At 48.4% G+C, this 27,953-nt stretch overlaps 1 protein-coding gene across 4 annotated transcripts in view; it reads right to left on the reverse strand.

The window, feature by feature from the left end:
- Homer2 (homer scaffold protein 2) overlaps positions 1–27,953 on the reverse strand; it is a 79,491-nt gene that overhangs the window by 37,387 nt on the left and 14,151 nt on the right. The window lies entirely within an intron of this gene.

The following is a 27,953-nucleotide window of genomic DNA, read 5'->3' on the forward strand; positions in this document are numbered from 1 at the left end:
TGTCATGTGAGCTGGAGTGGCCTGCTGAAGGAATATGTTCTACCCTTTAGGAGCAGGACAGCTCTCATGGTGACTGGAATCACCAGACTAGATGATATGAACCACCTTGTCCACTTGCTTGCACAAATATTTTCCATGTGTCCCTGATGCTAGAAAGATGAGGAAACACCAACCTACATTACATTAGCCTTGCTGTGTTGCTGGATCTCTCTGTTGGCAGAAAAACTAGCTTAAGTTTCGCCTGTTTGTAGTAGTAAATCAACATGACCGCTTTACCCAAGATCTCCTTCTGCCACAGACCCTGCTCAGAATTCCCTCTAGCCTGCTCATTAACACAGGACCACGGACAGGCTGGTCTGATGGCCAGGCTCAGCACAAACACGCTCAGGCTACTTAGGGGATGGTCAGTACCTAAGCCTGTCCACCACCTCCCTTCAGCGTTCAGCTGTCATCTTGCATTGGGGACTCCTCCCATTAAACACCACTATATATTATTATGAGTACAATAATTCAATTCTCTCACTAGCAACAAAGAGGCTGCAGGGATCAAAGTGACCTCCGATTCCAGACTTAATTTACAAAGGTCAACCAGAAGTTAACTGGAATGTCCAGCACCAGAAAGAGTCAAGTCAATAAATTAACACAATGAAGTACCATGTAACAATTTTAAAGAGAACATTGTTTGACTTGCTAATATTGTTCCCTGGCAGAGGTAAGAAGCACTCTAGGATTCTAGTTTTTTTGTTTTGTTTTGTTAGTTGTGGACTTGAACTCTGGGCCTGGGTACTGTCCCTGAGCTCTTTAGCTCAAAGTGAGTTCTCTATCACTTGAGCCACAGAGCCACTTCCAGTTTTTTGGTGGTTAATTGAAGATAAGAGTGTCATGGACTTTCCTGCCTGGGTTAGCTTTGAACTGCAATCCTCAGATCCTCAGATCTCAGCCTCCTGAGTAGCTAGGATGACAGGTGTGAGCCACCGGTTCCTGGCAGGATTCCAGTTCTTTTACCCATAGTTCCAATTCAAGACCTAAGTGCTATTCAGAGGAGAAAGTTCCTGGCATAAAGGCCAAAGGGAAACTTTTTTTTTTTTTGGGGGGGGGAGGGGGTTGGTCGTGGGGCCTGAACTCTGGGCCTGGGCGTTGTCCCTCTGCTCTTCAGCTTTTCAGCTAGCGCTCCACCACTTGAGCCACAGCACCACTTCTGGCTTTTTCTGCTTATGTGGTGCTGAGGAATCAAACCCAGGGCCTCATGCATGCAAGGCAAGTGCTCTACCACTGAGCCACCTTCCCAGCCCAAAGGGAAACTTCTTTCTAGCACTCTCCCACTTATCTTAGTGTGCTTAATGTTTGGAACATAAGGTGCTTGAGACAGCATTTATTTATTTACTTCTTTTTCTAAGGAGAAAAGAAGCAGTCCACCTGCCCACAGCCTGAGTCTTGTAAATGGTCACTGGGCCCACCTGGAATGTAGCCCAGGACCTATCCTGAAAGTATTTTTTTATGAATGGGGTCTGCTTTGGACAGGCAGTGTTCTAAGGTCCATGTGCCACTTTCTGTCTAGGAGTTCTTTTCATTAAATCCCTAGAAGCCACTAGTTATTTCTTCCTCTCTCATGGCCTTCACTGTTTTTCTGGTATAGATCTATAGGATATGTGGGAAATCAACTTTAAAGTCCTTGCTTGAGAGTAACAACTTTTACTTCCCCGCCTCTTTTGGTTTGGGTAGATGCACTCATTTCTTGGGGCTGCTCTACCAAATTACCACGACCTTGGTAGTTTAATGAAACAACAGAATCCTGCCAGGCGGGGGTGGCTCACACCTGTCGCCCTAGCTACTCAGGAGGCTGAGATCTGAGGACTGTGGCCTGAAACCAGCTTGGGCAGAAAAGTCCCTCAGATTTTTTTTTTTTGGGGTCCGGTCATGGGGCCTGAACTCTGGGCCTGGGCGCTGTCCCTCAGCTCTTCAGCTCAAGGCTAGCGCTCTACCACTTGAGCCACAGCGCCACTTCCAGCTTTTTTTTTTTTGCTTATGTGGTGCTGAGGAATTGAACCCAGGGCCTCATGCATGCAAGGCAAGATTCTTATTTCCAATTAAGCACCAAAAAAGCCAGAAGTAGAAGTGGAGCTATGGCTCAAGTGGTAGAGTACTAACCTTGAACAAAAAAGCTAAAGGACATACCTAGACCCTGAGGTCAAGCCTGAGGTCAAGCTTCAGAGAAGAACCAATTCCCTGCCTTGTCCAAAGCTGGCTCCTAGGCTCCAGGTCTTTTCTTTACCCTCAACATCTGTGATAATATATCCTCGGGTTTCCCTCTGAGGAAGGCCTTGCGTCCCCTGCATCTTAGGCCTGTGTGTGGTGAGCACCGTCCCCCCGTCCCCCCCGCCCCCCGCTTCACGGCAACTTCACTGGCCCTGGGTGACACAGATTGATCTCCCCAGTCTAAACTCTTCAGTCTAGTGACATCGGCACTCTTTTATCTCCGACTAACATTTACAGGCTTCAGAGGTTAGAGCTGGTGTCTGAGGACAGCTCCCAGCCCCCATGATGGGCAGGGAGCACCCTCTTCAAAGGAGCCACTAGGAACACCTTGAATCCCTGTCTCTCACATCCGCCTTGCTAGCTGTGAGCATGGTGCGTTCTGGGCTCCTTCTCTTCCTGACTCTTCAATGCTCGGGTGATCTCCCTTCCTTACCACCGCAGCTCAAGGAAGACTTTCTTGTAGAAGGCCACGCCCCCACTCCCAGTCATGGCTGTTCCTCATTTGCTTTGTGTTTTGTAAGTGCAGTGATCCCAGGGCCTCCGCAGCACTCATTCCTGTGCTCACTAACTTGCGGGCTCACCTTGGACTTCCGGCAGGGGGAACTGGCCTTCTCCCTCCTACCCGGGCCTCCTCCGCGTTCTATATCTGATACTGCCATTTTTCACTTGACATCAGAAATCTGCCAATCGCTCAACTACTGATAATTCCCTCCTATTCATCTGGCTGACCTGGGATTATATTTTTCATAATCTCTTTATTACCATTTTAATGGATTCTGGGGAGAGAAGGTATAAATACACCCAAGCTCTGAATCTTCCATCTTGACCTCTAGGATAATATCATGAATTTTTTTTTTTTAAGTTGCATATGCTTAAAAGACAATAGACCTTCTGTTCCACGTCCATGGGAGGGTGGAGGTGGGGTGGGGTGTCAGGTTTGGACTCACACCCATCTTGCCACCCGGCCCCACCTACCACACACAGAGCCCTTCCTTGTAAAGCACCACTGCTGCTCAAATAGATTTGCAGGTTAAGGACCTGGTGGTGAGCTTCCTCTCTCCAGGGATTTAAAGAAAAAAATCAGTTCTTCCCTATAATGCTAGACACACGTATTGTGTCAAGTCAAGATCACCTTTTCAGGTTCTATCAGCCTAAGAGAACCCTTTTACTCAAAAGCAAAAACTGCATGATACATTCCTGCTTTACAAAGGTTTAAAAATAAATGTGAGTATTTGAAGGAGCATAAAAATAGTGTGTGTCCTCAGCTCTCCAAAGCCCCACAGCATTAGGTGTTGGGGCTGGGAGGAAGCCCGAGGGGCCACATTGAATAGGAGGTCCTTTCCATCTAAAACATGTAAGACGCAGCACAGGGAGCCTTTATTGTGCGCTTGATTCCCTTGTATGACACCACGCCAGCCAAGCCCCATTCACACTCACCACAGGGGCCACCTTGCCCAGCTGTAATAAATGGGCTGTGAAAACAGCCACTGACCTGAAGTCCAGCCCTCGTCCAGGCTTTGCCTCTAGCTGCCTTTGCAATCTCCTCCTCAGTTCCTGTACCCAGCCTACAGGCTCACCTGAAGGGAGGCAATGCGTATGTCCTGCCTGTGTCTTTCCGTGAGCCGCGCCCTCCCCAGAAAAGCTTCTTGCTCCTGTCACCGCCCTCAAGCAGCCCATCCCATCAGTCCTTCATAGCCAAGTGCAGACTGGTTGCTTCCTCCATCTGAGCACCAGACTTCACCACCCAACTGGATCTCTCCCTGGAGTCTGGCTTCCTCTGGGCTTCCCTGTGTCCCTTCTGAGCCACAGGAGTACCGTGCCCACCCGCTCAGGTGGGATGAGGTCCTCACTCTGGAACCCTGCAGTACTTCAAGAGGACATGCTTCAGAATAGCCAAAACAATTCTAGGGAAAAAAAGACAATATGGAGGGATCTTGATGCCGAACTTCAAACTCTACTACAGAGCCGTAATAACAAAGACGGCATGGTACTGGCACAAAAACAGACCCGAAGACCAATGGTATAGAAGATCCAGAAATAAATCCACAGGCCTACAGCCAGCTGATATTTGACAAAGGAGCCAAAGACATCCAGTGGAAGAAACACAGCCTCTTCAACCACTGGTGCTGGGAAAACTGGGTGGCCACATGCAGAAAACTAAAAGTGGACCCCAGCCTATCACCATGCACCAACATCAACTCAAAATGGATTAAAGACCTTAACATTAAACCTGAATCTCTGAAACTACTGCAGGACAGAGTAGGAGAGACACTTGAACTTATAAGCACAGGAAGGAACTTCCTGAACAGAGTCCCAGGGTCACAAGTTGGAGAGAGACTCGACAAATGGGACTACCTTAAAATAAAAAGCTTCTGCACAGCTAAATCTATCGCAACCAAGCTAGAAAGACAACCAACTAATTGGGAAAAAATATTTACCAGCAATATATCAGGCAAGGGGTTAACATCCAGTATATACAGGGAACTCAAGAAACTAATCCCTCCCAAGCCTAACAAACCAATTACTAAATGGGCAAGGGAACTAAAGAGAGACTTCTCAGATGAAGAAATAAAAATGGCAAAGAAACACATGAGGAAATGTTCATCATCCCTGGTGGTGAAGGAAATGCAAATAAAGACAACCCTGAGATACCACCTTACCCCAGTCAGAATGTCCCACATCCTCAAGTCAGCCAACGACAAATGCTGGAGGGGATGTGGAGAAAGAGGAACCCTATTACACTGCTGGTGGGAATGTACACTTATACAACCACTTTGGAAAGCAGTCTGGAGGGTCCTTAGAAAGCTAAAGATTGACCTCCCTTACGACCCAGTCATACCACTTCTAGGCATCTACCCTGAACAACAGGAACCAATATACAAGGACAGGTGCACCTCCATGTTTATTGCAGCACTGTTCACAATAGCTAGGATATGGAAACAACCTAGATGCCCCACCACAGATGAATGGATCCAAAAATTGTGGTATCTATACACAATGGAATATTATGTAGCCATTAGAAATGACAAAATAATGGCATTTGCAGGGAAATGGATGGAGCTAGAAGAAATCATGTTGAGTGAGGTAAGCCAAGTGCAAAGAGACAAACAGCACATGGTCTCCCTGATAAGTGGATGCTAAATCCAAAATGTTAGGTGATACGACAAAATTAACAGGACTTAAGAAACAAAGGACTTCCACTCATCTGGTTGAGTCACTACTAAATAACCCCATGCTGCTGATCACATGTATGGTATATATGTGCACACCGGAGGGGAAACCAGGAAGACGACACAGAACTAGAGGGAATCAGGGAAAAACATACAACAGCGGGACCCATCAGCTGCACTGGACATTGATCAAAATGATCTAAGCATCTCAATGGCAGCGACGGGAGGGAGGGAACAAGTGGGAAAGAGGGAACAGCTGATGCTATGCAAAACAAAAGAAATGTACATATTACCCAATGTGGAAGAAATAACTGTATCGCAAAGCTCACAGAACTCATAATGTTATAGACTGTGATAGACAATATGTCCTATGAAAGTTAGAATGTGTTTGTGACTTTAACTAAGCATCACTATTTCACAATACTGTGAAATTTGGGAATTATGTAACCACTTAATCACAATAAAAAATGTGAAGAAAAAAAAAAAGAGGACATGCTTAACACAGTGGCCAGAGCTCTGAGTAGAACCCAGGCTTAGTGGGACCCTACAGAACTCCAAAGCCAGATCAGCAGCTCCTTGCTGGATGGCACTGCGGGCTGAGAACCGCTCTCTACAGCAGGCTGGCTGGGCATGGGCACGCAGGGCAGGCGTCTCCACGTGGCACCCAAGGGCATGCTGAGGAGTGCTGACCTTCTCAGTCCCAGGCACCTTTGACCATGGCTATCAGCAACGTCCTCTGCCTGTCCTGCACAAGTGACCTTTTGTAGTGTCCCCGGCCTGGCCTGAAGGGGGGTAGAAATGAAGTTCAGGGCTGTGCCTATGTCTCGCATGCTGTATTAGAGCCAGATCCAAGAGCACCAGGCACCCAGAAAGCTGTGTCAGCAAGGAGACAGGAGAGAAGGGTGCCGAGAGGGAGGACATAGGGAGAAGGAGGCAAACACCCACTGAGTTCCTTTTGTACGTTGAATTCAGAAGGAAAGCACACAGAATATTAGTGCATCTTCAGTAAGGAGAAGTGAAAGAACAGCATGTTTTTGTCACTGCAAAGTGCTCTGGCTGCTGTGTGGGTAACAGATGAGGGGCTACGGTACTGGGTCTTCTAGAGTTTCTAGTCTCCTCTGAAAGATTTGAAGCTCCACTTTTAGCAGAACAGGGCCACCAGCAGGTGTCCCGACAGCTGAGGCTCACGTGTGCTGGCCTGAGCCTGGCCCCAGTACAGCCCTTGCTTGTTCCCAGGCAAGGACATGTTGCAGGCTCCTCCAAAAGGCCACGCGGCCTGCGTGCCAACCTGTCTGTGCCACTTCATTATGTCTCCTCTGAGTGTCAATTTCCCACCCTCAGATATGCACACTTCCATCTCAGAGCTTCAAGCATGAGTTCTGTGTTCCTCTCACTGAGCTCTGCTCCGGCAAGGTCTCCGCCGAACCCCGGGGAAGGCGGCTCCAGCTCCTGGAGACCCCAGTGTTCACTAATCATTTGTTATGGGCATCAAGCATACGCATGGCTCACCCAGTCTTCCCAACAGCCGAGATAAGTCAGCAGCTACATCTTCATCTTACAGAGGAAATTAGGAAAGAGAAAAGGATTAAGTTGCTTAAGTCTGCAGAGAGCTATTAAGTGCTCTCGCTTATGTCCCCTAACCAGCACTGTGCTCCGGGCTCCCTTTACCTGTGCTCCACTGTGCGTCATGAAGTTACGCCCCACACCTTGTCTCCCTCCCGCTCCTCTCAGACCCCCTGGCCCTTTGCCTCTCTGGCTACCGTCACGTAGACTGAAGTCCTCTTGAAGTGCTTGGTTTTATCTGGGTAACACATTCATTCTTTTGCATCTTCGCCAAGACTGACGTTCCAGGAATTACCCAGAAATCCCAACTCCTGCCATCAGACTTCACCTGCTACTCCTCACTGCTGCATCAACTACCAACCGCCCTGTTTACAGTTCTTCGTTTCTTGGTGATTAATTCTTCATGACTTTAACACACAGACAGATGGTCCCTTACAACTGGCCTCTCAGTCTTGGACTTCTCTTTGCCCTGCCTCAGCCTGTCTAACTACCCTAACCTGTCATTATCCATCTGTGATGTTCACTTCATGGCTGCACCCTCTGAAATGGACGCACATGACCTAGTCCATTCAGGCTGCTATCACAAAATACTGGGTATTCTGTAATGGCTGGGTAGCTTACAAGCAATAGGAGCTTATTTCTCATAGCTCTGGACACCCACGGCACTGGCACTCTGAAGGGTTTGATGAGGGCTACTTTCTGGTTCATCAAAGGTGCCTTCAAGCTATGTCCCATCCCCATGGAAGGGGGAAGGCAGCTCTCAGACTTTTATTTCTGTCTGAGACCATTGTCAGTATCTAATGCTTTTTCTGACTGGCTGGTGTTCTACCACCTGAGCCATGCCTCCAACCCCTTGGGATTTCTGTTGAAGAGTATTAATCTCATTCCTGTTCTGTGCTCCTGGTCGTATCATGTCCCAGATGTTCCAGCCCCCAATGCCATCATATATGACTCCATTTCAATGTGAATTTTGCAGGGACACCCAGTACAGCACACATACAGTAGCTTCCCTACCCAGCCCATATGTCCAGTAGTATGTTACCTGCATTCTAATATGTATGCCATAAAAATATTCATTTGTTATGTTTTAGTTTACTGTGTGTGTCATTAGAATGTAAGTTTCATGAAGGTAAGAATTCTTATTTATCTGGTTCCAGTGCCTAGAACACATCTCTCAGCAAAACTCAGGAAAGGAATGAATTATAAATAAAGTAATTACAATTCAATACCCATTTTCCCTGTTATCTCTAAGTCTATAACTACAGGGCCAAACCTGTCTTAGTCACCCCTGGAGGCTCACAGTAATGCCAGTTAATTGAGTGAATGGATGAAGGAGCAGCTCTGGGCTGTAAGAAGGGCTGGGCTCAGTCTACTGGGTGCAAAGGCACCCCCCCATCCCTATCTGCTGGCATGCAGCTTCTGCTCCCACTGCTGCTGCTTTTTACACAGGTGACCTAAATAAAACTACTGATTCTAATATGCCCAAGCAGAAAACATCAGAGGCCCTTAGAGCATCAGAGACTTGAGCACACAGTGTTTTCTGCATTGGCCACATATATATTTGATCCCAATGACGTGGGGGAAACTAATTTTACCAATTACCAAGGTGAGTTTCAAGGGCTACCTGAAAATATTCTAAAAACAAATTACCTAAAAGACCTCAACCATGAACTTCCTGCAATAAACAGGTAGCGAGATGCAACCCAGGTTTCAGATCATAAATTCAGCCTTGATTTCCTCACCAAGCTGTACTCACAATTCCAGGTTATGTAGGCATTTAGCAGGGAGAAGACTTTGCTCCAGGAGAAAGCGCAGACAAAACCAAACCATCAATTTTGCTAAGATGTACAGAGAACTGAATACTGCTGCTTTAGCCCGACTTCTGCTGATGGCTGGCTTGAACCTCCATGTTGTGTAAAGATGCTAGACTGGGGAAACCAATCCTGAAAGCTGTAGTACCAAAAGCATCTTCTTGCTCAAGGCTTTTAGCACAGCAAATGCAACAGAAAAGCTCTTGTGTATCTCAGAGATAAATAATGCCTATAACTATCCAAAGCAAATACATTGACTTGTATGTAAAATTCTGATTCACAGCTGAAAAAGTGAGCAATGTGAGCCTTGGAGAGCTACTACTACGCTCTGTGATGAGATTAATATCAACCCACCCATCAGACACAGATCCAGACCAACAGGTTCACATTTGTGACATTCAGATTCCTACTGCAGAATCTGAAAAATACCTTAATAAATGTGACTGCAAAACACAATCCAACAAAACAGAAGATAGTCATTCTGAGAATCTCTGTTGAAGTCTGAGGAAAAAAGGGTCAGAAAAAACAGAGATGGAGGGATAAGAAAGAGAAGATAATGGAATGGCTCAGCATGTTCTAGGAAGAAGAAATCTGCATATGATGCAGTCACAAATGAGAACAAATTCCTACGTTAAACCTTGGCTTTTCAAGGTGAGCTGACAGAACTTCCCTGAGGCACATCTCTGCTTTCTTTTTTAAATCTCAAGTTGTACTTTTGAAAGAAAAGCTGTTTTCTGTAAAACAACTATAAAAGCCTTATAAAATATGAACCTGCTCAGGAGGCTGAGATCTGAGGATCGTGGTTCAAAGCCAGCCCGGGCAGGAGAGACCGTGAGACTCCTATCTCCAATAAACCACCAGAAAACCAGAAGTGGCGTTGCAGCTCAAGTGGTAGAGCGCTCGCCTTGAGCTGAAGAGCTGAGTGAGGGACAGTGCCCAGGCCCAGAGTTCAAGCTCCACGACCGACCAAAAAAAAAAAAAAAAACCTGCCAGGCACTGGCAGGTGGCTCACGCCTATAATCCTAGCTACTGAGGAGGCTCCGAGGATCTCGGTTCAAAGCCAGACCAGGCACCAAAGTCTGTGAGACTCTTATCTCCAATAAACCACTCACAAAACCGAAAGTGGCGCTGTGGCTCAAGTGGTAGAGCACTTGCCTTGAGAGCTGAAGAGCTGAGGGACAGCACCCAGGCCCAGAGTTCAAGCCCCACAACTGACAAAAAAAAAAAAACAACCCTTAGAGTGAGTTGCTTTAGAGCTGGACAACATATATAACCCTACACTCCATTCTGTGTCCTGGCTATATAACTTCAACCAAGCAACTTGACCTCTTTGAACTTCTATTTCCCTCTCCATGACCTATGACCTATGACATGTGACATTTAAATAACCTATAAAGGTAATCAGTAACTATTTGTTTCCTTATCTTGGCAGAACACCTTTCCACAGAAACCAAGGGCGGTCTCACAATGACTATTGCTGTACAACCTCAAAGACCAGGGTGCTGTGGAACCACAGAAGGGGCTGGAGGCTCAGGCCTCTCCCATGGATCGTCCTCTGATGATGAGGGGCAAATCAGACCAATGGAGACCTCACAGCTAGTAAATCATGAATTATCCTCTGTGATAATTCCACACTTGTGGCAATTTAACCAAATGCTTGAAAAGCCACATGGATTTTTGCTCTGAAGCCAGCCTGCTGGGGCCCCAGGCTGGCTCTGCCCTTGAGAGGCCCCCAGGGCCTGCCCTTGAGAGGCCCCCAGGGCCTGCCCTTGAGAGGCCCCCAGGGCCTGCCCTTGAGAGGCCCCCAGGGCGTACTGCACAACTGATCTGCGTCAGAACAGCCACACTCAGTGTACTCCACTTAATTATTTAAAGCATGAGGCATTGTTTCCTGGAGGTGGGGAGTAAAGCTTTCAGAGTATTCAAAATTCATGGGAGAAGCCAAGGAGTGGCTTTTTATAGCACCTACTTGCAAGTGATATGGTTAGCTTTCAATCAGACCCCAATTCCAGTTTTCCAGAATATTCAGCCTGGGAAGGACACAATTATGTTTTGTTTTCTAGCCCACTGAAAAATAAAGGAAAAATGAAGCTGGGTAGCGGAGGTCTGACAAAGCTAAACTAGTGGTTCTGCTCTCCTGGGAATCACCTTTCAGCTTACTGAGTCAGGTTTTCTGGGCACCAACGCGAGAAGAAGCCCTGGCCACTTGGGGACACACTGCATGGGGTTTGCAGGGCTCCCTCCAAGAGGTAAAGCTGTTTGTCCCAGGCCTGGTGAGCTTGGTTTAACACGTGCCTCACTTGATGTCCTGTCAGGGAGCAGGACTTGATGCCAGAGGTGCTTAGGTGGGTAGCTGGGCACATGAAGTAGGCTTAGCACCCTGAACAGTGTGTGAGGGTGAGCGACTCAACCCTAACCATGCCATAGTAACAGGATCCCACCATGAGCTGGGGCTCACTCTCTCCCTTAATGAGATTGAACTTATTGTTTCTAGGAAGGGAAGGCAGACAGGCCTTCAGGGCACCAGATGTCCTCAGGGCCATGTCCCTCTGAGAGAGAGGCTCAGTCAGCCTCTCTGGGGGATGAGGGAGCTCACAACAGTTTACTGAGAACAAGAAGCTATACACAAAGTAAAACCCACAGGCCACCTCCTCTGCCACCTGCCCTGTGCACACCACACCCGTAACAGCTCTGGTACTTGCCCTGTGTACAACACCTGTAACACCTCCGCCACCTGCCCTGTACACATCACATGTAACACTACTGCCACCTGCCCTGTGCACACCACACCTGTAACACCTCCACCACCTGCCCTATACATACCACACCTGTAACAGCTCCACCACCTGCCCTGTGTACACCACACCTGTAACACCTCCACCTGCCCTGTACATACCACATCTGTAACACCTCCACCTGCCCTGTACATACCACATCTGTAACACCTCCACCACCTGCCCTGTGCACATCACATGTAACACTTCTGCCATCTGCCCTGTGCACACCACACCTGTAACTCCTCCACCACCTGCCCTGTGCACACCATACCTGTAACACCTCCACCTGCCCTGTGTACACCATACCTGTAATGCCACGCCGACCCCAGTAGTGTCTGCTTAGCATGGGAAACCATCTATCAGACCATGATAGGGGCTTCAGAGACCTACCTCTGAGTTTTGGGACTTCACCGAAGTCTACCTCAGAGAATGGGGCTTTACAGAAACCTATCTCCAAGTTTTGGGACTTCACCGAAGTCTACCTCGGAGAATAGGGCTTCTAAGAGGCCTACTCCTGGGAAAAGGCTGGCAAACCCCTGGGAAAAGATGTGTTTCTGCCTTTCTTCACTTGTATAAGAGTGCCTATTAATCTTTTACTGTTTCTACTGCTCTTTGTACTTGCTCATTGTCAACGTTCCCTTATTCAAAGCCTTTTCTAATATGTGATGAGTGTCTTAAAAATATGACTAACTCACCAGAGTTAAGTGCTAACCTAAAACCCCTCTTATGGAGGCTAGGAGACAAGTTATAAGTAAATATAAAAGTATTGGGGGTTTCACAAAGTCACTTTAGCAGAAGGAATTTTTTTGTAAGGGACTTACAAGAAGCTGTAGGCTCAGCTAGAGCAGAAAGAATGTATGGCAATTGCTGAGACAATTATTTAGGAGAAAGAATTTCCTGCTATTTACTAAGAGATTTGCTAGGTCTCCTTGAAGTTTACTATTAAAGAAGAGACAAGAAAAATCTTATGGGAAAAGTTACGGCCTCTATAAAGATAGGTAATGGTTAATTGGTGACAAACATCAAAACACAAACCCATTGTATTCCTTAGAGATAAGCCGGAGACAAATGCCTAAATGCCTAGCAGGTGACCAGCTGGTGACCACCCAAGAATGAAGCCCTGCAGCAAGATTGTGTAACCTTTTGCCCTTTCTCATGGAGACTTTTGCTATAAAAGTTTGTTATCCTCTGCATTAAATCGCACTCAGCATCCACTCCTAATGTGTGTGAGTTGTCTGTTTGCCATCTCCCCACCTATTCCAGGTTCCTCCCCGAGGTGTCCTCCGTCGTCCCGACAGAACCCGGTCCACGGCACTGTAACACTTCCACCACCTGCCCTGTGCACACCACACCTGTAACACCACCACCTGCCCTGTGTACACCACACCTGTAACAGCTCCACCTGCCCTGTGCACACCACACCTGTAACACCTCCACCTGCCCTGTGCACACACCTGTAACACCTCCACCTGCCCTGTGCACACCACACCTGTAACACCTCCACCTGCCCTGTGCACACCACACCTGTAACACCTCCACCTGCCCTGTGCACACCACACCTGTAACACCTCCACCTGCCCTGTGCACACCACACCTGTAACACCTCCACCTGCCCTGTGTACACCACACCTGTAACACCACCACCTGCCCTGTGCACACCACACCTGTAACAGCTCCACCTGCCCTGTGCACACCACACCTGTAACACCTCCACCTGCCCTGTGCACACCACACCTGTAACAGCTCCACCACCTGCCCTGTGCACACCACACCTGTAACACCTCCACCTGCCCTGTGCACACCACACCTGTAACACCTCCACCTGCCCTGTGCACACCACACCTGTAACACCTCCACCTGCCCTGTGTACACCATACCTGTAACACCTCCACCTGCCCTGTGCACACCACACCTGTAACACCTCCACCTGCCCTGTGCACACACTACACCTGCAATACACCTGCCACCTGCCCTGTGCACACCACACCTGTAACAGCTCCACCACCTGCCCTGTGCACACCACACCTGTAACAGCTCCACCACCTGCCCTGTGCACACCACACCTGTAACACCTCCACCTGCCCTGTGCACACCACACCTGTAACACCACCACCTGCCCTGTGCACACCACACCTGTAACACCTCCACCTGCCCTGTGCACACCACACCTGTAACACCTCCACCTGCCCTGTGCACACACTACACCTGCAACACGCCTGCCACCTGCCCTGTGCACACCACCTGTAAGTCTCCATGCCACTGCCAGAGCCTACCAGCTAGGTCAGTGCAGCTGGTGATCTACATGGCTCTCTCATTCTTCAGTCCTCAACTGCTGGTTCATGACCTCTTTTCTCTAGGCTAAATATGGTTAGGTCCTTAAGCAAATAGGCCTTACCTCTAGCGAGTCGGCAACTAAAAATCTGTGGCTGTCCTATCAGAAAAGTATATACTTATCTACAACTCTATCCGGGGGAGGGGTGCTGCCAGATCCCCCCAAACCCCTCCTCCCAACCATCTTTCCCCCAGCCTCCCCGCCACTTGTGGGGCTTGAAGACAGTGCCTGGGCGCTATCCTTGAGTGTTTGTACTCAAAACTAGCGCTCTACCACTTGATCCACAGTGTCACTTCTGGCTTTCTGGTGGGTAACTGGAGAGAAGAGTCTCACGACTTTCCTGCCCAGGCTGGCTTTGAACCATGATCCTCAAATTTCAGTCTTCTGAGTAGCTAGGATGACAGGCATGCGCCTCTGGTACCCGGCAAAATGGTAATCTAGGTTTGTGTTTTTGTTGTTGTTGTTTTTTTGTTGGTTATGGGGCTTGAACTCAGGGCCTGAGCGCTGTCCCTGAGGCTTTTTGCTCAAGGCCAGTGCTCTCCCTCGAGGCACAGCACCGCTGCCTGCAACCACCTTCCCAGAGCACACACCACGCCCACCCTCTCACCACCTCTCCTGGAAAGGCCCCTGCAGTATCCCCATCTGGAGCTTTCATACTTCAGCTAAAGTCTTCAAATGTTAATCAGTATTAGGGCAACTGCTTTACCAGGCTGCCTTACAAGGAGCTCACCACCACCAGAAATCCCTGTTAAAAAAAAAAAAGCTGGGAAGGTGGCTCAGTGGTAAAGTGCTTGCCTTGCATGCATGAGGCCCTGGGTTCGATTGCTGAGCATCACAAAAGCAGAAAAAGCCGAAAGTGTCACTGTGGCTCAAGTGGTAGAGCGCTAGCCTTGAGCTGAAGAGCTGAGCGACAGCGCCCAGGCCCCGAGTTCAGGCCCCACGACCAGCAAAAAATAAAAAAAAGAGCCGAGCACTGGTGGCTCACGCCTGTCATCCTAGCTACTCAGGAGGCTGAGATCTGAGTATCACAGTTCAAAGCCAGCCCGGGCAGGAAACTCCATGAGACTCTTATCTCCAATAAGCCACTAGAAAACCGGAAGTGGCGCTGTGGCTCAAGCAGTAGAGCTCTTGCCTTGAGCTGAAGAGTGTGGGGACAGCGCCCAAGCCCAAAGTTCAAGCCCCACAACCGACCAAAAAAAAAAAAAAAATGTTGATTGCTGGTAGTTTTTGCTTTATAAACCTAGCTATTTAGGAAGCTGAGATCTGAGGATTCAAAGCCAGCCAGGACAAGAAAGTCCGTGAGCACAAGGTTACTGGACTGGGCTGAAAATGGGATCCAGCCTGTATAAGTGCTATTCATTAGTTAGAAAAAAAGAACAAAGTACTTAAACAAACAAAAGAGAAAGTCAATGAGACTCTAATCTCCAATTAACCACCAAAAAGCCAGAAGTGGAGCTGCCTGCTTAAGTGGCAGAGCAATTAAGCCTGAACACAAAAGTTTAAACAGTGTCCAGACCCTGAATTCAAGCCCCAGGACAAGCATCAAAAGTACATACATGCACACATACATACATTTTAGTCACCAGAGGAGCTAGGTTCAGTCCACTACAGTAATTGCTTCCCAAGTCAGAGCTGGGGGAGGGCTTGTGAGTGAGGAGAGGGAGTGGAAGGGCTTCTGCTCAGGCTGGTGGTAGGACTAAGTCTCCCCAAGTCCTCCTCACACTTATGACGGATCTGCCACACTCCTATACTCAAGATGTTTTTGGGCCCCACTATCGAAAAAAGTGTTTATGGGTGTTGCTTTACCTGGGGAAGAACCAGATGGCATCACGTGGGGCCCCTCTTCACATCCCCTGATCTGAGCTGGTCCTCTCCTCTCCTCTCCTCCCAAATCCTGGACTCACTGAGAATCCTGGAAACCAGCAGGCACTAGCACTGCTGGCCATACTCATTCTGCTCTCCTTCCTGCCTTAACGGAAGCCAGTGAGTCCCAGAGGACAGCCTCCACCCATGCACACAGCTGTTCTGTCTTCTTGCCCACCAAGTACAGAACAGAAAGGGAGGGTCCCAGCCCTGAGAGGCCGTTCCTGCCACTGCAGCCTCTCACCTGGACCAGGTCCCTCTGCTTCCTCACGCCAATGTCTTCTTCAAATGCCACTCAGTGACCTTCACGAACAGTCATGTTCTGCCCCTCTCCACCTTGAAATATGAGCTGCCCTCTCCCTCCTCGGCCCACATGGCCACCCCCCTGGCTCCCTCAGTCCTGTTTTCCCCACCTAGCTTTCCATTCTTCCCGGAGGGCCCACAGTCAGCCCACCATCTTACCGCTGTGATCAACCCAGGAGAAAACCGCCTCCCCAGCCCGACAAACCACCTAGTAGATGCATCCTGCCATCTGTCTTCTTCCACATCCAGAACAAGCGGCAGGCTCCAGCGCAAGGCTGGCTGGGAGAGCTCCCCTTCTCTGACCTCAGTAGCCCACAGGTCAGCTTCTCCGGAAGGCTTGCTGCTCCCATTTCATGGTATAAGTTCTCCGCTAACTCCCCACACCCTGTCCTCCAGCCACGGGTGGGCTCGTCCGGCATGTTCCCACCACACCCAAGCTTACCGGCCCCACCCTCGGGTGGCCCCACCCTCAAGGTGGCCTCCTTTCCAGAGGAGGAGCCTCCCTGCCCCCTCCCAGGGGTAGTCCTCTCCGGCAGCACCCCTCCACATCTGCGCACACACGCCGTGTTCTCCCTCTCCAAATGCCGCCTTCCGTTCCCTACAGCTCCATGCCATCATCCTATGGTCCCTCAACCCCACATCTCCACACAACTCCCCCTTCCCTGCCTCCCATTTGCCGTCCAGCTCTTCAGGTTCCTGGCCAGGCCTCAATCCTGAGCGGGCTCCGGTCAGAGGCACCAGCAGCTGCCACACCAACTCCACCCATTCCCCAGCCTTCCTCCTTGAGAGGTCATGTCAGGCTGGGTTACAGCCTGCTTGAAATGTCAAGCTAATGAGGATAAAGTAATGAATCATCACTGCTTAGGTGGTGCCTTGTAAGTAGCTTATGTCAAATATCCATTATGTGTGCGGACCATTGCTGGATGACTGAGGATGTGTTTCAGCATGGTCACACAGCAAACACCTACCAGTCCTCCCGGCTGCAGTCGGTGACATACCATCTAAATAGCCTCATTTGCATTAAGACTCAGGTTCCATCTACAACACTTTCTCATTTTTAGACAATTGGACTTTAAGAGACAAGGTTTGGCTGGGGTTGTGCTCAGGTGGTCGTGGGCCTGCTGAGCAGGTGCAGGGCCCTGAGTTCAACCTTCAGTGCCACCAAGAAAGGAAGCAAAGAAAGGATGAAGGAAGAAAGGGAAGGAGAGAGGAGAGGAGGGAGACAAAAAGAGGGCAGGGAAAGGGAGGACAGAGGACAGGAGAGAAGAGGAGAAACGAGTTTGCTACGATCTGGCTTCTCTGACCCTCAGCTTTGGGCTGAGGGACAGCGACAGGGGGATGCAATCAGCCCACCTTCCATGGGACACAGGATGTCTCAGGGTGTGGGAGGAAGGTCGATGGAGATACCCCCCCCCACACACACAGCACCGCCTCTGACACAAGGGTCACGCTAACACTGCAGGTCAATCTCCCTCCAACAGATTACCCGCTCCCATGGAGCAAGGACATCTAAGTCTTGTTGAGGTTAATAAACTTACAGATCTCATTACTCCAACAGGCCATGCTGGCAAGAATTTTTAATGTATTTTTTAAAGCCTATAAGAATTATTGACAGAACAATGACTGGCTAATGGGAGGTGCTGAGGGCAGAGACGTGACTGACAGCACTGGGTGGGCCCTTCTGCTCGTGCAGAATGCCTCTGGCTGTGGATGGCGAAATGTTCATTGGATCAGGTGGCCACCCACCAGGACTGGGACTAGAGCAATGGTCTGTCTCCATAGCCTGTGGTCTGCCTCGTGAGGCTGGGCTCCATCTCCAGCACCCCAAAATAAATAAGTGCATAGAACACTGGTGCTCTGCCTCCTATTCTATCTCTGGGGATGACCCCCTTCAGCAGGTTGATGCCTTCTCTCAAGCTCCGTGAGGGTTTTCTCCAGCCTCTGGTCTCATGACCTCTTTTCTTTCTCTAATGTCTTCAGCCTCCTGCCTACTTCCCCCAGACCTCCAGTGTGTCCCCCTTACAGAGCAAACATCAACCTGCTTCCACCCTGGCTTACCCTCACATCCACTTCATCTCCAGCCAAATCTCTCAATCACCCTTTCAATCCCTTTCAATAAATTTTGCCTGCAAATATACTTGGCTTCTACTCTTGGCGGAAGCTGCTCTCAAAACCCATCAGTGCCCCATAGTTCCTTCCCAGTGATAGCAGGTGCACCCTCTTACCCCTTCCCAGTGATAGCAGGTGCACCTTCTTACTCCTTCCCAGTGATAGCAGGTGCACCTTCTTACTCCTTCCCAGTGATAGCAGGTGCACCTTCTTACCCCTTCCCAGTGATAGCAGGTGCACCTTCTTACTCCTTCCCAGTGATAGCAGGTGCACCTTCTTACTCCTTCCCAGTGATAGCAGGTGCACCTTCTTACTCCTTCCCAGTGATAGCAGGTGCACCTTCTTACCCCCCCTTCCCAGTGATAGCAGGTGCACCTTCTTACCCCCCCTTCCCAGTGATAGCAGGTGCACCTTCTTACCCCCCCTTCCCAGTGATAGCAGGTGCACCTTCTTACTCCTTCCCAGTGATAGCAGGTGCACCTTCTTACTCCTTCCCAGTGATAGCAGGTGCACCTTCTTACCCCTTCCCAGTGATAGCAGGTGCACCCTCTTACCCCTTCCCAGTGATAGCAGGTGCACCCTCTTACCCCTTCCCAGTGATAGCAGGTGCACCCTCTTACTCTTTCCCAGTGATAGCAGGTGCACCCTCTTACTCCTTCCCAGTGATAGCAGGTGCACCCTCTTACTCCTTCCCAGTGATAGCAGGTGCACCTTCTTACTCCTTCCCAGTGATAGCAGGTGCACCTTCTTACTCCTTCCCAGTGATAGCAGGTGCACCTTCTTACTCCTTCCCAGTGATAGCAGGTACACCTTCTTACTCCTTCCCAGTGATAGCAGGTGCACCCTCTTACTCCTTCCCAGTGATAGCAGGTGCACCCTCTTACTCCTTCCCAGTGATAGCAGGTGCACCCTCTTACTCCTTCCCAGTGATAGCAGTGCACCCTCTTACTCCTTCCCAGTGATAGCAGGTGCACCTTCTTAGTCTCTCCTGCCACCAAGCTTGCGGCATCCTCTGACACTGCGGGGGACCGCATGTGTCTCCTTACAGCCTCTTCTCCTGCAGCTTCTACCTCCCATCAGCTTTCATCTGTTTCTCATTACCTCATCGTCTCAGTCACTGGCTTGTTTTTCTTCCATTTAGTTGGGAGTCCTGGATGGCCAGAGTTCATGCTTTCTTTTTAACTCACTTTCTTTTTCCTTCTCACTTTCTTAACTCGCTCTCTCTTTGGGTACTCAAATCCATCTCAGAGGTGATAGTTCCAAGTCTGTCACCCACAAGACTAAGTCCTTGTACCTTAATACAAAGATCTGACACACATGCAGAAGCTGGATCTAAAACACACTGGGATATTCACACACAGAGAGATCAAGAAGGGGCTCGGCCTACCCTCATGGGTCACTGGACTGAGATTTTTCCACCAGGGCCAAGAACAGGGTCTGGTATAGTCCCTAGTGTAGATGGGAACCCACTCAAACTGCAGCCCTCCTTTGACTAGGAAACGTGGTACCTTAAAGGGCTTTTAAACTCCCACTTTCAGGCTAAGTGATGAGCTTGTGGGCAATGCCTTATCCTAAGTTTACCTACAAAGAGGAAGAAAGTCTATGGTCTCTAATTACTTAGAGGAATAATAAGAGGACTATCGACCAGGTTTATGAATAAAAAATGTTTTTTTTTTTAATCTCTCCAGTCTTTGACAAATGTCTAAATGTGTTCCCCACAAGCGTATTTTAGGCACATTTTCTAAAAAGCTAATTTGAAATATAATTTAAATAATTTGTACCAGGATGATAGCAGATGACTAACAGCAGCACCTCGGTGGCGGCAGAACCAAAGACTGGAGACTTCGTCAAGCTTTCCGAGCTTTCCCCCGGCCGCTTCCCACACAGACCACAACCCACTGGGAAACGGTGCTGGGTCTCACCTCCCGACCTGTACTACGACGACGAAGGGGCAGCCTGCATGGGTAATGCCTAGAAGCGCACTGCTTAAAAGAACAGGTTATCAAACCAACACAAACCAAAAGCTCTCTGCCCCAACTCCTCATAATAGGTCTTTGCTCAACGTATTTTCATGATGGAAAAGAAGTTCAAGATCTATAAGGTCAGGACTTGGTATACCAGACACATTATTCAGGGGTCTAAGAAATCCCTTTTCTCTACTGTAAATATGCTGTGACTTCTGTTTGCTTCGTGTCTGACAAGGTGAGTTTTTCTTGTCAAATGGCAAAAGAATTGCTGCCTCTACTTCCTGTGTCAAAGGAAAGTCCTTTTCTAAAGGTTCTGGAGGCCCGTGTTGGCTGAGGCACCACATCATTATATTTTACCCAGGGCTTACTGTTGTTGTTTTTCCCCCAACAACTAAAGCAAGGAATATAGTGAAAGCCCTTCCTGCGTACACATCCCTGTCCATCCTCTCCCTGAAGGAACTGTCTTTAGAAGAAAGGGGTGATTTACACCAAAGAGCTCTTGAAGCACAGGGGGCCTTCTAGGAACCTGGGCGCTTTCTCCTTACCAACAACATCATCATCCTAGTCTTACAGCAGAATTACTCGGCTCTTGCAGCTCCAAACAAGGAGAAACAATTTGAGCAGCTGGGTCTTGGTCCACCAAGTGCCCTTAGCAACAGCGCTCCATCCCTGATGCTCACTACGTACGGTTCACTAAGGAGCGGTGGTGACTCACCCAAATTACACAGGCACTGCCAATTACCCAGTGTTAATTGTAATCTCAGTCTCTCCTAGCCTGCCTTTCTTCCTTCCTTTCTTTCTGTAATTCATTTAAAACAAACAGCTGCTTTAAAGAATTGTCACAAGTATCTTTTTTAAAAAAATACCTGCATTCCCTGCAGAATGTACCTGTGTTCATCCTTCCTAGAAAGGATGTATGCATACAAAAAATGCACCAAATTTAGCAGCATGACAAATTAGAAGTAGGTGTGGACTTAATGACAATGTATTTTTTTAGCTATTCATATGGAAAGATGGCCACACAAGATATTTTAAGTTATATCTGTGTTACAAAACAGATCTCTAAGATGATTCTCTTAAAAATATATTTGCCCTATGTAGATACATCTAGACATATAATCATATATACACAGAGAAAGCCTATAAAGGTATCAAATGTTGGCTGAGGTTGTCTCTAAGATGTGGGATAACAAGCAATTTTCACTTCTTTCTGCTGTGTGTGAGTGTGTGTGTGTGTGTGTGTGTGTGAACATGTAATGCTTTTATAATTAGGCAAAAGCAAAGCTATTTTTCATTTTGTTATAAAAAAGTGATAAATGAGAAAGATTAAAGACGATACAAGAATAGGACCATAAAATGAGCTAGAAAGGAAAGTCATGAATGACTTCTGGTATTTGCTAGAGAAAAGAAGCCTAGTCCTTTACACACACTGCTGAGTCCACCAGGAGAAAGCAAGTCATTTGCTCGGCAGGGGGCTCCCCTTCAGGGCCTTTGCACAAGTCCTTGGCCATCCCTACCATCTTTGAGGCTAGGAGTTCCGTGCTGCTCCAAGAATGACCTTTCCCAGAGTGGGTCACCCTGAAGACACTGGTGAGCCAAGGCGCTCTACCTCATCTCCACTGTTCCCCTCACTCCGCTCCAGACACGTGGGCCTCTTCCCCTTCCTTAACATCCCCTCAGGGCCTTCGAACTTGCCATTCACACTGCCAGGAACATTCTTCCCTCACACACCTATGTGGTTCATGCTTTCCCCTTCAGCTCTTTAATGCTGCCTCCGTGATGTCTTCCAAAATGGGACCCTTTATCTAAAATTTATCCTACCTCAACCTTTTTTGTTTCTTTATCCTTTAGGATTATCTAATAAACTATGTTTACAAACAATTTTTTAAAAAAAAACAGAGTATTTATTCACATGTATTCATGTACTCATTCAATATACATATGTACTGCCTCTCCTTTCCAAATTTTGTGTACTGTATTTTAAATACCTTGGACTCAGTGGGAGATGGTTAGCTAAATGAGACAGGGTGCCGGGCACTGGTGGCTCACGCCTGTAATCCTAGCTACTCAGGAGGCTGAGATCTGAGGATCACGGTTCAAAGCCAGCCCGGGCAGGAGAGACTGTGAGACTCCTATCTCCAATAAACCACCAGAAAACCGGAAGTGGCGCGGTAGCTCAAGTGGTAGAGCGCTTGCCTTGAGCTGAAGAGCTGAGGGACAGCGCCCAGGCCCAGAGTTCAAGTCCCATGACCGACAAAAAAAAAAAAAAATGAGACAGGGTGACCCTAAATGCCAGCAGCTCCCGGCACCTCCTCATAGCGTAGTGGGGCATCTTCCCTAAATCCCCCATTACATGGGAACGGTTCCACCTTCTCCTCTACTCTATGGACTGGAACACTTTGTTTAAATTCACAGCATCTGAACATAAAGATGGTACTTGTGCATGTGGCTTATCTTCCTAATATATAAATGCTACAGAGGCAATATCTATCAGTGGGTCTGCTCCTCTCTGCCTTCCCAACAGTCTTCCAGGGCCTTAGAGATGTTCAGAAGACCCACAACAGGACCAAGAGAAGACAAGCTTACTTCAATATATCAGAATGACTGTATTAGTTATAGTGAACTCGACAATCCAAAGAAAATCCCTATTAATTGGTAGAAATTGCATAGCTTGTTGTGAATGGAAAATGAAAGCATCAGAAGAAAGTTAATCAGTATAGATTACTGAAAGGCAGCCTGAGGTGTTAGATAGCCAAGACTGTGGCATTGCTACACTGCAAGGTAATCTCCACTAAACAAAATAAATTAGGATAAAAGGAAGCCAAACAGAATATAGTAGATCTTGTTTATAAATACTGACAAATCAGCTAACTATCACAGCAGCAGACAAGCTGGCTTTTCTGTTGGCCTTTTATGAGAGGATAAAGTGGTAATTTACAATCAGAATACTCCAGTGACAGCAGACAGCCTGAAAATTAACCCACATCACAATAAAAGCTAAAGAGCTTGCTTTAGCATTAAAGAAAAACTGAGTCCAAGTGTGAGCTCTTTCTCTCTTGGCCCTTACTACTCCCAATTAAGCAAGCTATATAAAAAGTAATCCAAAAATTATCATAAGATCCAGGCTAACAGCCAAGTAAGTCTGCCCACCACATTCAAGCACTAACTCAATCAAAAACATTTATTTTGGGCCTATTAGGAGCTACCAGGCTAGGGGAGGGGATACAATGGTGGAAAATGTAAGGCCCTATCTTTGCAGGAATTTACCAGAAAAAGAGGTTATAAATAAGTGAACAAAGCCCAGATGATTGCAGGTGTGTGGTGGCAGGCAACTACAGGACACAAAGGTGGGCTGCACTGTGTAGCTGTGAGAGTGTTCTGGATGGGATGGCGGAAAGGCTCAGTGCATGCATGACCCTGAGGGCTAAATCTTAAGGAAGTGAAGGTCATGTTTCCAGAGGCTGGGTCTGAATAGTCCGGGCATGAATAGTCTGGGTAGAGGAGGTGGCACGTTCCGAGGTGCCAGGCAGAGCAAGAGAAAGAGAGGAGGCCAAGAATCAGTAGACTGCAAGAAGGAACAGTGGTGGTATCTGGGAGGCTGGAGAGATGGGCAGCAGCCAGTGCCTGGTCTGCTGAAGGGTGTGTAAAGGGACATGATCTGATTTGAGCATCTAAAAGCCAGTCTCTCCAGTTCCTGTGTGCCAGATAGACTAGGAGCAACCTGCAGTGGAAGCTGGCAGGCAGGTTAGGTCTGTCCAGGAAGGAAGGAGGCAAGGGTGGCTAGGACTACAGTAGGGACTACCATGGCGGAGAGAGGTACACCCACTGCAGATACATTCTGCAAATAGAATCCACAGGACTGTTTGGAAGCCTGGACAAGGTGCACAGGAAAGGAATGAAGAGTAATACTTGAAGTTAGCAAATGAATACAGAGCTGTTACCTGGAATGAGAAGACAGAGGCAAGGTGAGAACTGAAAGGAATAGCAAGAGCTCTAGGTGCAACAGACAAGAGTTGGAAGTCCTGAAAAAGGTCTGTGTTGAAAATTAAAACCGCGGGCTATCTGCTGACAGACAGTATTGAAAGCTGCGGGGGACTGTGTGCTTGTGTTTCCCAGGTAAACATGGCTAAAAGCTTGTAGAATACGTGGAAAAGGAAGACATGGTCTGAGAGAAAAATAAGAGAATGTCCCAAAGAATCCAGCAGAGTCCAAGCACTCTCAAAGCAGGTAGTGATGGTCTGATGAAAGATGTTTGAGATGGCAGCTGCGGTGACATCCTAGCACTGCCAAGAGAGCACGCAATGTGCGGTAAAGGGTGAAAATGAGACAAAGATAAAGAGAAATGGGAAGATTCTTTTACACTAGCAGGGACAGACCAAGATGGAGGAACTAGAGGCTGAAGGCAGGTGAGAAAAGGAAAGGAAGAGAAGCAAAGGCAGCACCAACAGCAAAGGGTTGGCCTGGTAGATCTTTAAAACCTGAACAAGCCACATGCTGGTGGCTCACGTTTGTAATCCTAGCTATTCAGGAGGCTGAGATCTGAGGATCACGATTCAAAGCCAGCCTGGGCAGGAAAGCCCGTGAGACATTTATCTCCATTTAACCACCAAAAGACCAGAAGTTGAGCTGTGGCTCAAGTCATAGAGTGCTAGTGTTGAATTTAAAAACTCAGGGACAATGTCTTTGTCTTGAGTTCAAGTCCGAGGACTGGTACAAAAACACACAAATAAACAAAAAAAAAAACCCCTACAAATCAAAACAACAACAACAACAACAAACTGAGAAATGCCCTATGGGACAGATGTTCAATAAGAATGTATACATGATTTCAGATCCCACTAAATAGTAACTGGGCCTTTTGTTCTCTGAACCCTCAAAAGAGTTACCTCAAGTTTCTTTGAATAAAATATATTCTGTGATGAATAAAAGCTATATTGATGTTTTTACTTGAATGCTGGCCAGCGTGCAGGTATTATCAGACATCAAAATCCTGTCGACACCGTTGTAACTGTTCAAGATAAGACAAATGATACACTGAAGTCAGCTTTTTAAAAAGGTATTTAAAGCCGCTGGTGGCTCACGCCTGTAATCCTAGCTACTCAGGAGGCTGAGATCTGAGGATCGCGGTTCAAAGCCAGCCTGGGCAAGAAAGACCGTGAGACTCCTATCTCCAATAAACCACCAGAAAACCGGAAGTGGCGCTGTAGCTCAAGTGGTAGAGTGCTTGTCTTGAGCTGAAGAGCTGAGGGACAGCGCCCAGGCCCAGAGTTCAAGCCCCACAACCGAAAAAATAAATAAATAAAATAAAAAGGTATTTAAAATATCATTTAAAAATATGCTATCAGTGGACCTTATAAACAGTGAATATTTAGAGTTTTGATTCTGTATCATTTGAATACAAGATAATTTTGTTACAAAAAAAAAAGCCACAAAAAGGGCTGAGAGTAAGTTTGTGATGGAATAACATTATCTAGGAAGAAAGAATCGACAGAGAAAGAGGACCAGTTCCTAAGCAACCTCAAAGTAGCAGCCAACAGCAGACTGAAAAGGTACCATCAGGAAAGAAAGAGGAGAGCCAAAGGACTGTGGTCTTGGAGGAGCTGAGAAGGGAAATGGTCACAGAGGAAAGAGTGGCCCTTTGTGTAGCCCAGAGATAGAGCAGATGAAGGTAGAGATCTGGCAGTTTGAGTGCAGAAGGTGGAAGGTAAACACATGGAGGACTTAGAGTGGGTGGAGACAGTGGGTCTGACATCTCTGAGATGTGTTTAGAAGAGGAACAGAGGAGAGGTATGTAGGATGGAGAGGAGAGCTCCTTTTGAAGACTGGAGAGGCAGACACTGGGCAGTTCAATCTGGCAGCCACTAGCCACACACAGTTTTGAAATGTAAATTAAAACTTCAGACCCTTAGTCTTACAAGCCACATTCCAAGTGCCCCATTGCCCTACATCGCTGGGAGCTGCTGGGTGGACCTGGCAGGTACAAAACATTTCTAGCACTGCAGAGAGTTCGACTGGACAGTGCCCAACCAAAACATGCTCCTATTTTTGATGGAAAAGACTGGAGAGGGAGGAAGTTAGGGAAGAAAGTGGTCCTCTGAAAAGGGGAGAGGGGCTAGATGCAGGCTAGACTGGGAGGAGTGAGCCTCTGCAGGACAGCAGGAAGGAGCGGGTAGAAAGAAGTGATGGCAGACACGCAGGACTATAGAGAGATGCTCCCTGAGTCCACTGCTGTTCTGTCAACGAAGAGGAGGCAAAGGTGAGAGAAAGAAAGGAAAGCAGAGCAGGTATGGAACAGCTGCCCGGGGGAGGGACACAGAAGCCCTCGGGAGATACCACACACTTAACACAGAACGCTTCACAGCAGAGGAGTGGGAAGTGACGGTAAACGTGTGCAGAGGGAAAGCATCCTCAAGGCGGGGAAGGTCATGGCAGATGCTGTGTTGCTGACCTTACATCCTGGTCATGTCTCACAGCAGGGCCCTGACAGAAGCTGTAGGACCACAGCAAGGTTTGCCACGTGCTGCCCTTGCTTGGTTCTTCCCCCTCGGTCCTACACAACTCTCACAAAGGATGACATTGGTTCTATTTTTGGCTAAAATGGCTCCCTCCACCTCCTCTGTCTAAACTATTTATCCAGCCTTGAGCTCTGTCTCAATTTAATAACTGCACAGAAATAGCTATGTTAAAAATGGCAGAGGTAGGTAAAAGTTACCAATCAGTCCTTACCTGTAAGAAGTAACATACCTTTACTCAGCGATATTAAAATTACATGAAAGATACGTTCTGTTTACACAAAATCCCCAAGCGACTCTTCTCTAATAATCCACAAAAATGTTGTCATTTTCTTTATGCTTTTATGAGTAAACATTTTCATTTTCGCAGAACTATTTGATCACAGCCATAATTTCAGTATTTGTTTTTTGCCAGTGTGCTAGGTTGGTTTGGGGTTGGGGGGGGGGGGAAGGGATAGAGTTTAAAATTACCAGGTTCAGATTCCTTTTATCTTCCATCTTGAGACCTGCATTTGCCAATTCTTCACCAAAGTTGTTTAAGTATGAAAGAGGCTGCCTCTTTCATCCTGAGCTGGGGACCCCTGGGAGCGCGGCAGGAAAGCAGCCTCCCAGCTGGGCTTCCTCTGGTAAACCGCCCGCAGCTGCCTTGTGCGTGGTCTTTGCATGAATGAGCACCAGATACTTGAGCCAACTTCTTCGACCCTGGTCCACCCCCCAGCCCCAGCCCCAGCCTTCCCTCCTGGCAATTAACTGCCCACCTCTGCTGCTCCCAAACAGCCCCGATCAGGTGCAAGTGAGAAACCTACCCGGAGGGGGAGAGGGCGCGGCGGGGCCGCCCTCCCCAGCGCACTCGGCCTGTCTGCGTAGCGCCCCACGCCGCCCGGACAAGGCATCTGCGGGCGGGCGGGCGGGCGAGGTGCTGCGTGGAGCACCGTGGCTCGGCGCCGAGGCAGGGTCGGGAGCTCGGGGACAGCTCCGCGCCTTTCCCCGGCACGCACGGCCAGCACTCCCTCGCCCTGAACCGGGGCGAGGTCTCCGGGCTACTCTGGCCTCAGTTTCCTTGGCGGTGAAATGAGCACCCTGCCCGGCGCCCGGGCTGCGCGGTCGGGCGCCGGGACCCGCTCCGGCTGGGGTCCCAGCGCAGCCCCAGCCTCGCCCGGCTCCCACAGGTCCCGCGCCGCGGGGCCCCGTCACCTGGGGTCTCCCTCCCCGGAGCACACGGAGACCAGCCGGCCTCCCACACTCCTCCCGCAGCCGGGCCGCGGCTCCGAGGGGCGAGTCCGCGCGCAG

Source organism: Dipodomys spectabilis, unplaced genomic scaffold (genome assembly GCF_019054845.1).
Source record: "Dipodomys spectabilis isolate Male_0828 unplaced genomic scaffold, ASM1905484v1 ptg000668l, whole genome shotgun sequence".
In the NCBI taxonomy this organism is placed as follows: domain Eukaryota; kingdom Metazoa; phylum Chordata; class Mammalia; order Rodentia; family Heteromyidae; genus Dipodomys; species Dipodomys spectabilis.